The sequence below is a fragment of the Lolium perenne genome, chromosome 2 (assembly GCF_019359855.2).
Source record: "Lolium perenne isolate Kyuss_39 chromosome 2, Kyuss_2.0, whole genome shotgun sequence".
Lineage (NCBI taxonomy): Eukaryota > Viridiplantae > Streptophyta > Magnoliopsida > Poales > Poaceae > Lolium > Lolium perenne.
Genome location: NC_067245.2, coordinates 210,253,224 through 210,263,266, shown reverse-complemented (window position 1 = coordinate 210,263,266; position 10,043 = coordinate 210,253,224).

Below are 10,043 nucleotides of genomic sequence, written 5' to 3'. Positions count from 1 at the left end.
TTGTTCAAAATTAATCATTTGTCCACAAATCATTTATTTGATCACAAAGTAAACCATACCTACAAGGTTCAACCGGTACTTCGATCTCCATGACTGTAACACTTTGTAGACATGGGAGCCATGATCGTTGATGACCCACAAGTATAGGGGATCGCAACAGTCTTCGAGGGAAGTAAAACCCAATTTATTGATTCGACACAAGGGGAGCCAAAGAATATTTGTAAGCCTTAACAGCGGAGTTGTCAATTCAGCTGCACCTGGAAACAGACTTGCTCGCAATAGTTTATCAGTAGCAGTAGTGAAATATAAGCAGCAGTGTAATAAAGACAGCAGTAGTGATTATAGTAAACAACAGGATTAAAATACTGTAGGCATAGGGATGGATGAACGGGCGCTGCATGGATAAGATAACTCATGTAATAATCAAGACAAGGCATTTGCAGATAATAATAAAACAATATCCAAGTACTAAATAACCATAGGCATGTGTTCCGTATATAGTCGTACGTGCTCGCAATGAGAAACTTGCAAAACATCATTTGTCCTACCAGCCGGTGGCAGCCGGGCCTCTAGGGAAACTACTGGTAATTAAGGTACTCCTTTTAATAGAGTACCGGAGCAAAGCATTAACACTCCGTGAACACATGTGATCCTCATATCACAGCCTTCCCCTCCGGTTGTCCCAATTTCTGTCACTTTGGGGCCTCAGGTTCCGGACAACAATATGTGTATACAACTTGCAGGTAAGATCATAAAACAATGAATATCATCATGAATCAATAACATGTTCAGATCTGAAATCATGGCACTCGGGCCCTAAGTGACAAGCATTAAGCATAACAAGTTGCAACAATATCATAAAAGTACCAACAACGGATACTAGGCACCATGCCCTACCAATCTTATGGCTATTACATGAACAATCTCATCCAATCCCTACCATCCCCTTCAGCCTACAGCGGGGATTTACTCACACATGGATGGGGGAAACATGGATGGTCGATGGAGAGGCGTCGGTGGCGATGATGGCGATGATCTCCTCCAATTCCCCGTCCCGGCAGGGTGCCAGAACGGAGTTTCTGATCCCGAAATAGGGTTTTTGATGGCGCGGAGTTCTGGATGTCTTCTGGAAAATTGGTCGAACCCCCGTGCGTTTTTAGGTCAAGGGCTTTAAGTAGTCCAGAGGGGAGCGCCGGGGGCTGGCCGAGGCGGCGTCCCCATGTGGCGGCGCGGCCATGGGACCACCGCGCCGCTATGTGGTGTGCGCGGCTCGTGGCCCCCCTCCGTCTCGTCTTCTGGCTCCGTGGGTCTTCTGTAAAAATAGGCCCATTGCAATTATTTACGGGGATTTTCCTGAAAGTTGATTTTCTGCACAAAAATAAGAGACCAGGGCAATTCTGCTAAAAACAGCGTTAGTCCGTGTTAGTTGTATCCAAAATACACAAATTAGAGACAAAACAATAGCAAAAGTGTTCGGGAAAGTAGATACGTTTTGGACGTATCAACTCCCCCCAAGCATAGCTTATTGCTTGTCCTCAAGCAATTCAGTTAACAACTGAGTGCGATAAAAGAACTTTCACGAACACATTTTCTCATATGATGTAAATATTCTCATTATATGGACGAGTACTTAGGCAATTCATAATAAGATAAATGCAAATAAAGTCATCTAATAGTTACGTCAATCATGAAAAAGATACCAACATACTAATAATAAGCATCATGAAACATATATATCAGCAGGATTGCAATGCTCATAAAAAGATATGATCAAGTGGTATCTCGCTTGCCCGTATTTGAACATATTACACTAAGAATGTCAATTATGCTCTCAAGAAGGTGCTCAAAGAAAGGATGGTGACTCAACATAAAAGTAAAAGATTGGCCCTTCGCAGAGGGAAGCAGGGATTAACATGTGCTAGAGCTTTTCATTTTTAAAAATAACAGAAGTAAAATTGTTTTGAGAGGTGTTTGTTGTTGTCAACGAATGGTAGTGGGCACTCTAACTACCTTGTCAACCAGACTTTCAAGAGCGGCTCCCATGAAGGACGTTATCTCTACCAGTAAGGTAGATCATCCCTCTTCTCTTTTGTTTACACATGTATTTTAGTTTCATTATGGATGACACTCCTCCCAACCTTTGCTTACACAAGCCATGGCTAACCGAATCCTCGGGTGCCTTCCAACATTCACATACCATGGAGGAGTGTCTATTTGCAAATTAAGTTGCTTACTGATAAATCAGAGCAAAACATGTGAAGAGAATTATTAATGAAAGTTAATTAATTGGGGCTGGGCACCCCATTGCCAGCTCTTTTTGCAAAATTATTGGATAAGTGGATGTATATGCCACTAGTCCATTGGTGAAAGTCTGACTGACAAGATTGAAAGATAAAACACCACATACTTCCTCATGAGCTATAAAACATTGACACAAATTGAGAAGTACTTTGAAGGTTTTAAAGGTAGCACATGAAAATTTACTTGGAATGGTTTGAAATGCCATGCATAGGTATTTATGGTGGACACTTTGGAATAACTTGGTTTTCAGGGATTTGGAAGCACGAGCAGCATTCCCGCTCAGTACAAGTGAAGGCTAGCAATAGACTAGGAAGCGACAATCAAGAGAGCAATAACCGTCATAATCATGCTTGCGACAAAATAAAATTAACGGAGGCATAAAAGTGATACAAGAACTCTGAAGCAAAGTAAATCATCGAGGCTTAATTGAGTTTTTGTTTTTCAGTCATATGCATGCGTGAGCATGTGCCAAGTCAATTCAAAGGAATTATTCAGAGGAGGATACCACAATGTCATACCTATCTATGAATAAAACAATGCAAGCAAATATTTATGACATGCTACTCATTATTAATAAATTGGAGCTAAACATGAGAGATCATGAACTACTAGACTTTCATTAAATGACATATACCTCACATGAACCAACTAAGCATGCTCACATGGATGAGTATATGTACAAAAATGAAAACAAATAGAGTTCATACCAGCCTCTCACCACAGCCGAGTTGTCGTAGATCGTCATTATTGCCTTTCACTTGTGTGGCTTGAATAATTTGAAATGAAAACCAAGATCCAACCACCGGAGACCGGTGAACTCCATAATAAACTTTACAAAACCGAAGAAGAACAACAAATATTTTTGGTGTTTTCGAATTGGAAACAAGAACAAAAGAAAACAGGCAAACAAAGCAAAATCTTTTTGAATATTTGAATAGCATCCCGAATTAAAAACTAAGCAAACTAATACTAAATACTAAATAAATAGAGAGAAACAACATAAATATTTTTGGTCTTTTCGTGTTTTGTAAAACAGAAATAAACAACAAACAACAAAAAGAAAGAAAGAAAATCGAAACATGGATATACAAAGTACTGACAAGATATGATATGTAGATGAGTGAGATGTCGGTGTACCTCCCCCCAAGCTTAGGCTTTTGGCCTAAGTGGAGATCAACCCAGCGAGGGTCAGGGTTCCACGCCCATGGATCATACATGGCGTGGTCGTAATAAGATCCCTGTGCAGAAGAAGAGGATGAAGGCTCCACATGCCCAAAATGCTGATGTGAAGAACTTGCTGCGTCGGATGACAAGTCGAGGGGGTCCTCGGCCTCCTCCATGCCGTCCCCTACGTGATGGCCGCACCTCTCTATGTATGCATCAAGTTCATCTTCTGTGACCGACCAACTTTTCCTGGAATCAAGGTTAAACAAAGCAGGTGCAGGCAATCCAACTAGCCTTTCAGATTTAATTACTCTCCACTTTTTCTTGAAAACGTTATCTCATAGGACAGGTTATTCAAGTTAGACCATTTAGAAACAAAGTCATGTTGATGAGGTCTAAGACCCCGTGTGTGGCCCGATCTCGCGGATTGACTTCGAAACCAAGAGGGGAGATGGGAAAACGCGAGGAACACGAAGAACACGACGAACACGAGGAACTCCGAGACTCACGCACGCACACCAACCCGATACACCCGATACTTACCCCCGTGGCTCGATGGACCACGCCAATAGAATCACCCGGAAGAGGCACGCGGCAGAATTCCCGGTGAGAGATTGGTGTTGGAGAAAAGGGGATTGGTGAGGGAGAGAGAGTAGCTTGTACTAGAATCTCACTCAACAATATCCAAATCAACAACAAGGATGGCCTTGATTACAGAGGGATGATACCCAAGGGAGACTAAGCTCAAAGGTAGGTTTGAGTTCAAAACAAGTCTCCCGAGCTAAAGAGAGGTCCCAGCTACTTATATAGGTACACATGGCCAGCAAGGGCGAACAGGTACGCGAAGGGATAAGTTAAGGCAGTTTGGTGGGGCATTCTCGTCAGGTCCGGTTTGGGGCCGGTCTGACCGGGCCTGGGACCGGGCTGTCCGGTTCGGGGCCGGTCTGACCGGGCCTGGGACCGGGCTGTCCGGTCATGGGTCCGGTCGACCGGGCGCCAACCGGGAAACTGCGAAGTTTCCGGTCCTGGGTCCGGTCGTCGTCCGGTACGAGGGAGCTGGCCCGGTTTGCGCCCGGTCGACCGGGCCTATGACCGGGGCGTCCGGTTGTAGGTCCGGTCTGACCGGGTCCTGGACCGGCCAGCGTCCGTCTCTTCCTTGGAGCGCTTCGTGCGACGTCGGCTTCGGCTTCATGATCATCTCCATGTCCAGTTGCTTCTCTCCTTCCCTTGACCTTGGCGTCTTCTCCTCTCCGTGGTCTTGACGCGCCTTGTACCTAATGACACATAGCACGTCGGCATGAGGTAGCAATCCATCCAAAGGGGTACCAAGATCAAGGGTGGTGAGGAGCGAGTTCACCTCATCATGAAGAGCTTTGACTCGGGCTCGTGTCATCGGTCCACTAGGGGGACTTGTTGGTCTTGGTGTAGCGACGTCGGTGACCGGGGCTACATCATCTCCCCCCCCCCTTGGGAAAGAGTCGTCCTCGACTCTTGCACCTCCTCATCTCCATGATAGGGTGACAAGTCCGAGACGTTGAACGTGTTGCTCACCAAGTACTTGGATGTTGGTATGTCGATGACGTAAGCGTTGTCATTGATGCGCTTGAGGACCTTGAAGGGGCCATCTCCTCTTGGCTTGAGCTTGGAGTTGCGCTCATGGGGAAACCGGTCCTTCCGGAGGTGGATCCAAACGAGGTCTCCTTCTTCGAATATCCTTGCCTTCTTCTTGGCGTTGATGTGGTTGGCTTGACGAAGAACATGTGCTTGTATGGTTGCCCTTGTCTCTTCATGTAGTTTCTTGACGGCGGCGGCGCGCTTGTCGAAGTCCATGTTGATGCGCTCGTGGAGGGGAAGCGGAAGTATGTCGAGTGCCGTGTAAGGTTCGAAGCCGTAGACGACCATGAAGGGGCTCCTTGATGTAGTCTTGTGCTTGGCGCGGTTGTAGGCGAACTCGGCGTGAGGAAGGCACTCCTCCCATGACCTCAAGTTTTTCTTCACGAGGACCCGTAGGAGGGTGGAGAGGCTTCGATTGACCACTTCCGTTTGGCCGTCCGTTTGCGGGTGCGATGATGATGAGAACAAGAGCTTGACTCCAAACTTCGCCATGATCGACTTCCAAAGATAGCTCATGAACTTGACGTCTCGATCCAACACAATGCTTTGCGGTACTCCATGTAGGCGAACGATTTCCCTGAAAAACAATGAAGCAATGTGTGAAGCATCGTCGCTCTTATGGCAAGGTATGAAATGAGCCATCTTAGAGAATCTATCCACTACAACAAATATGGAATCATGACCATGCTTAGTGCGAGGCAAGCCTAGAACGAAATCCATGCTAATATCTGTCCATGGTGCAAAAGGAATAGGCAATGGCATGTAGAGACCATAAGGGTTGGAGGTAGACTTAGCTTGTAAGCATGTTGTGCACCGACGGCAAAGGCGCTCCACATCTCGCTTCATCTTTGGCCAATAGTAGTGGGTTGAGAGCATGGCATATGTCTTGTCACGGCCAAAGTGGCCCATAAGACCTCCTCCATGAGACTCTTGCAAAAGCAATTTTCGAAGCGAAGACGCGGGAATGCAAATCTTGTTGGCTTTGAACAAATAGCCATCATGCAAATAGAAATCATCCACTCCTCGCTCAACGGAGCACTTCTCAAAAATGGGAGCAAAGAAAGAATCGGAAGGATTGAGTTCTTTGATCTCTTCAAGTCCCAAAACATGAAAATCCAAACGAGTTAGCAAAAGGGTGTTTTTGCGGGAAAGAGCATCCGCCACAACATTGTCCTTGCCCTTCTTGTATTTTATCACATATGGGAAGGACTCAATGAACTCGACCCATTTTGCATGTCGTTTGTTCAAGTTGTGTTGGCTTTTCAAATACTTCAAGGACTCATGATCGGAATGAATGATAAACTCTTTTGGCCAAAGATAGTGTTGCCAAACTTCAAGAACACGAACCAAAGCGTAGAGCTCCTTGTCATATATAGGATAGTTGAGGCGTGCGCCATCTAACTTCTCACTATAGTATGCCACGGGTTTGCCCTCTTGCATAAGAACACCGCCAATACCAAGCCCACTTGCATCACACTCAATCTCAAAAGTTTTGGCAAAATTTGGAAGAACAAGAAGTGGAGCTTCGGTAAGACGTTTCTTCAACTCATCAAAAGCATTTTGTTGGGCCTTGCCCCAAACAAACGGAACATTCTTCTTGGTAAGCTCATTCAAAGGGCAAGCGATGGTGCTAAAGTCTTTCACAAAGCGGCGATAAAACCCGGCAAGTCCATGGAAGCTTCGGACTTGGCCAACATTTGTAGGGGTAGGCCAATTATGGATGGCCTCCACCTTGGAAGAATCAACTTCAATCCCATTAGCGGAAACCACAAAACCAAGAAAAACCAATTTGTTTTGAGCAAATGTGCATTTGGGGAGGTTAGCATAAAGCTTTTCATGGCGCAAGATGCACAAGACTTCTCTCACATGTTGCACATGGTCCTCGAGGTTTTTGCTATAAATAAGAATATCATCGAAGTAGACAACCACGCTCTTGCCAATGAGAGGACGCAAGATGTGATTCATGAGGCGCATGAAAGTTGATGGAGCATTGGAAAGACCGAAAGGCATAACGAGCCATTCATAGAGACCAAGTTTGGTCTTGAATGCCGTTTTCCACTCATCACCAATAGCCATGCAGATTTGATGGTAACCACTACGCAAATCGACTTTAGAGAAAATCGTGGCACCACTAAGTTCATCTAGCATGTCATCTAAACGCGGAATGGGATGGCAGTAACGGACGGTAATGGCATTGATGGGGCGACAATCCATACACATCCGTTGCGTCTCATCCGGTTTAGGCACAAGGATTACGGGAACCGCACAAGGGCTAAGGCTTTCTCGGACGTACCCTTTTGCGAGGAGATCTTGAATTTGGCGGTTGATCTCCTTGGTCTCTTCGGGGTTGGTGCGGTAGGCGGCACGGTTTGGTAGCGGAGCGCCGGGTATGAGGTCGATGCGGTGTTCTATGCCGCGGAGTGGTGGTAGTCCATGAGGGAGCTCGTCGGGGAAGACGTCTTGAAATTTCTGCAAAAGAGACAACAAAGACGGAGGAATGTTGGTTAAGTCGTTAGTCTCCGACGAGGGTCCCTTGCATATGAGCACATAGTGCAATATGGTGGATGGGTTCTCTTGGAGCTCTCTCCACTCACTCTTGGTGGCTAGAAGGACACTCTTGGGCTCACTCATATATGGCTTGTGGCGCTCACTCTCTTTGTGGTGGGTCGCTCCCTCTCCTCTCATCTCACTATGGGTGCGGAGTTGTGCCCTCGCTAAAGCCTTCGCATTATCGGCGATGATTTGGCTAGGAGTCATCGGGCGCAACTCGAACTTCTTGTCATTGACCTTGAAGGTGTATGTGTTGGAGAGTCCATCATGTATAGCCTTCTTGTCATATTGCCAAGGGCGGCCAAGCAACATGTGGCACACCGTCATGGGTACCACGTCACACTCGATGGTGTCCTCATAAGGGCCGATCTTGAAGTTGACGGTGACGGTATGTTGTATCTTGACGTTGCCCTTGTCACTCAACCATTGGATATGGTAAGGGTGAGGATGCTTGCGGAGAGTGAGGTGGAGCTTCTCACACAACTCGGTGCTCGCAAGGTTGTGGCAACTTCCACCATCGATGATGACCTTGATAGACTTGCCACCAATTCCGGCACGGGTTTGGAAGATGTTGCACCGTTGTTCTTCCATATCATGAGGTTGTGTGGTTAGCACCCTTGTGACCACAAGTGAGGGACTTGGGTCATGCTCACATAAGAGAGGATCTTCTCCACTTTCTTGCTCATAAGCTTCTTCACTTTCCACGGCGGCTTGCACAAGGGCTTCATATTCATCCTCATCAAGAGTCTCGATGTCACCATTCTCCATAGTGATCATGACCTTGGTGTTCTTGCACTCAAACGATTTGTGACCTTGGGTGCCACACTTGAAGCAAGTGACACTAGAGGGTCCCGTGGATGCCTTAGAGGAGGCGGTGGAGGAGACCGTTTGCTTCATGCGACTTTGGATAGTTGGTCTCTTGGATGGTGTAGAGGATGCGTCGGCCTTGGCACTTGTAGCTTGAGGAGTTGATGTAGTAGGAGGAGTCGATGTTGCGAACTTGGAGGTGAAGTAGGTCTTGGCCTTGGAGTACTTGATATCCTCAATCACTTGGCGCTCAGCCTTCGATGCTTGGTGGACTAACTCAACCATGTTGGAGTAGGGTTGGAACTCGACGATCCTCTTGATGGGGTAAGAGAGGCCATTGAAGAAACGAGCAATGGTTTGCTCTTCGGACTCTTGGATGTTTGCTCGCATCATAGTGAGCTCCATCTCCTTGTAGAACTCCTCAACGGTCTTGGTGCCTTGCTTCAACTTTTGGAGCTTGTTGAAGAGGTCGGTCATGTAGTGTGCGGGGACAAAACGAGCATGCATCTCCTTCTTCATATCTTCCCAAGTGTCAATAGGAGGTTCACCCTTTTCTTCGCGAAGAGTGAGGACTTGCTCCCACCAAGTGTTGGCGTAGTCTTCGAACTCGAGTGATGCCATAGCCACTTTCTTGGCACCGGAGTAGTTGTGGATGCGGAAGATCTTGTCCACCTTGAGTGCCCATGAGAGGTAAGCTTCGGCGTCGTCTTCACCTTTGAACTTGGGCATGTTGAACTTGAGCTTGCCATACATGTTCTCTTCATCCTCCAAGTTTCTTCTACGAGGAGGGGCGCCGTCATCTCTTGCGGCTAGAGGTGGAATAGGAGGTCTTCTACGGCCAACCATAGCATTGGGTTGGCGTTGGAGTTGAACGCTTGCTTCACTTGGTTCACGGTGAGGATGTGGTTGAAGATCTTGTCACGGTTGAGGACGATGCTCAATGTTGGGTCTCTCATCTTGATCATGGTGAGGCTCTCCTCGGCCACGTTGGTCATGGTGAGGGTGGCGACGAAGATCTCGCCGAGGTGGATCTTGAGGATCTTGGTCTTGGGGATGGCCATCACGCCCATGGTGGGCATGGCGATCCGCTTGGTGACGATCTTGTTGAAGGTCTTGAGCTTGTGGAGGACGCTCATGTGGACGAGCATGGCGATGTAATTCTCCACGCCTAGAGTTGGAGCGGGAGTCTTCATGACGAGCATGTGAGCGATGAGGTCGATGATGGTCTTCACGCCTTGAAGAAGAGCTTGGGGACGAAAGGCCACCATGAGAGTAATGGTCTTCATGCCTTGAGGAAGAGCTTGATGAAGAGGAAGTAGAGCGGTGTCGACGATGGCGACCCAAGTTGGTGATGGCGCGCTCGAGGCTATCCATGCGCCGCTCCATGTTGGCATCATTGGCCGCCATTTGGCCATTCAAGTTGTCCGTAGCTTCACGAAGAAGGGCCAAGTCGTGGTTCACGGTGGAGAAGTTGTGAGCCACTTCATCGTATTGCTCATCGATGCGCGTCTCGAAGAGGGAGAGTTGCTCCTTGAATTCTTGTCGTTGCGTCTATAGGTTGTGTTGAGTAGCCAACCTCTCGGTGTTGCGAAGGATCTCTTCATCCC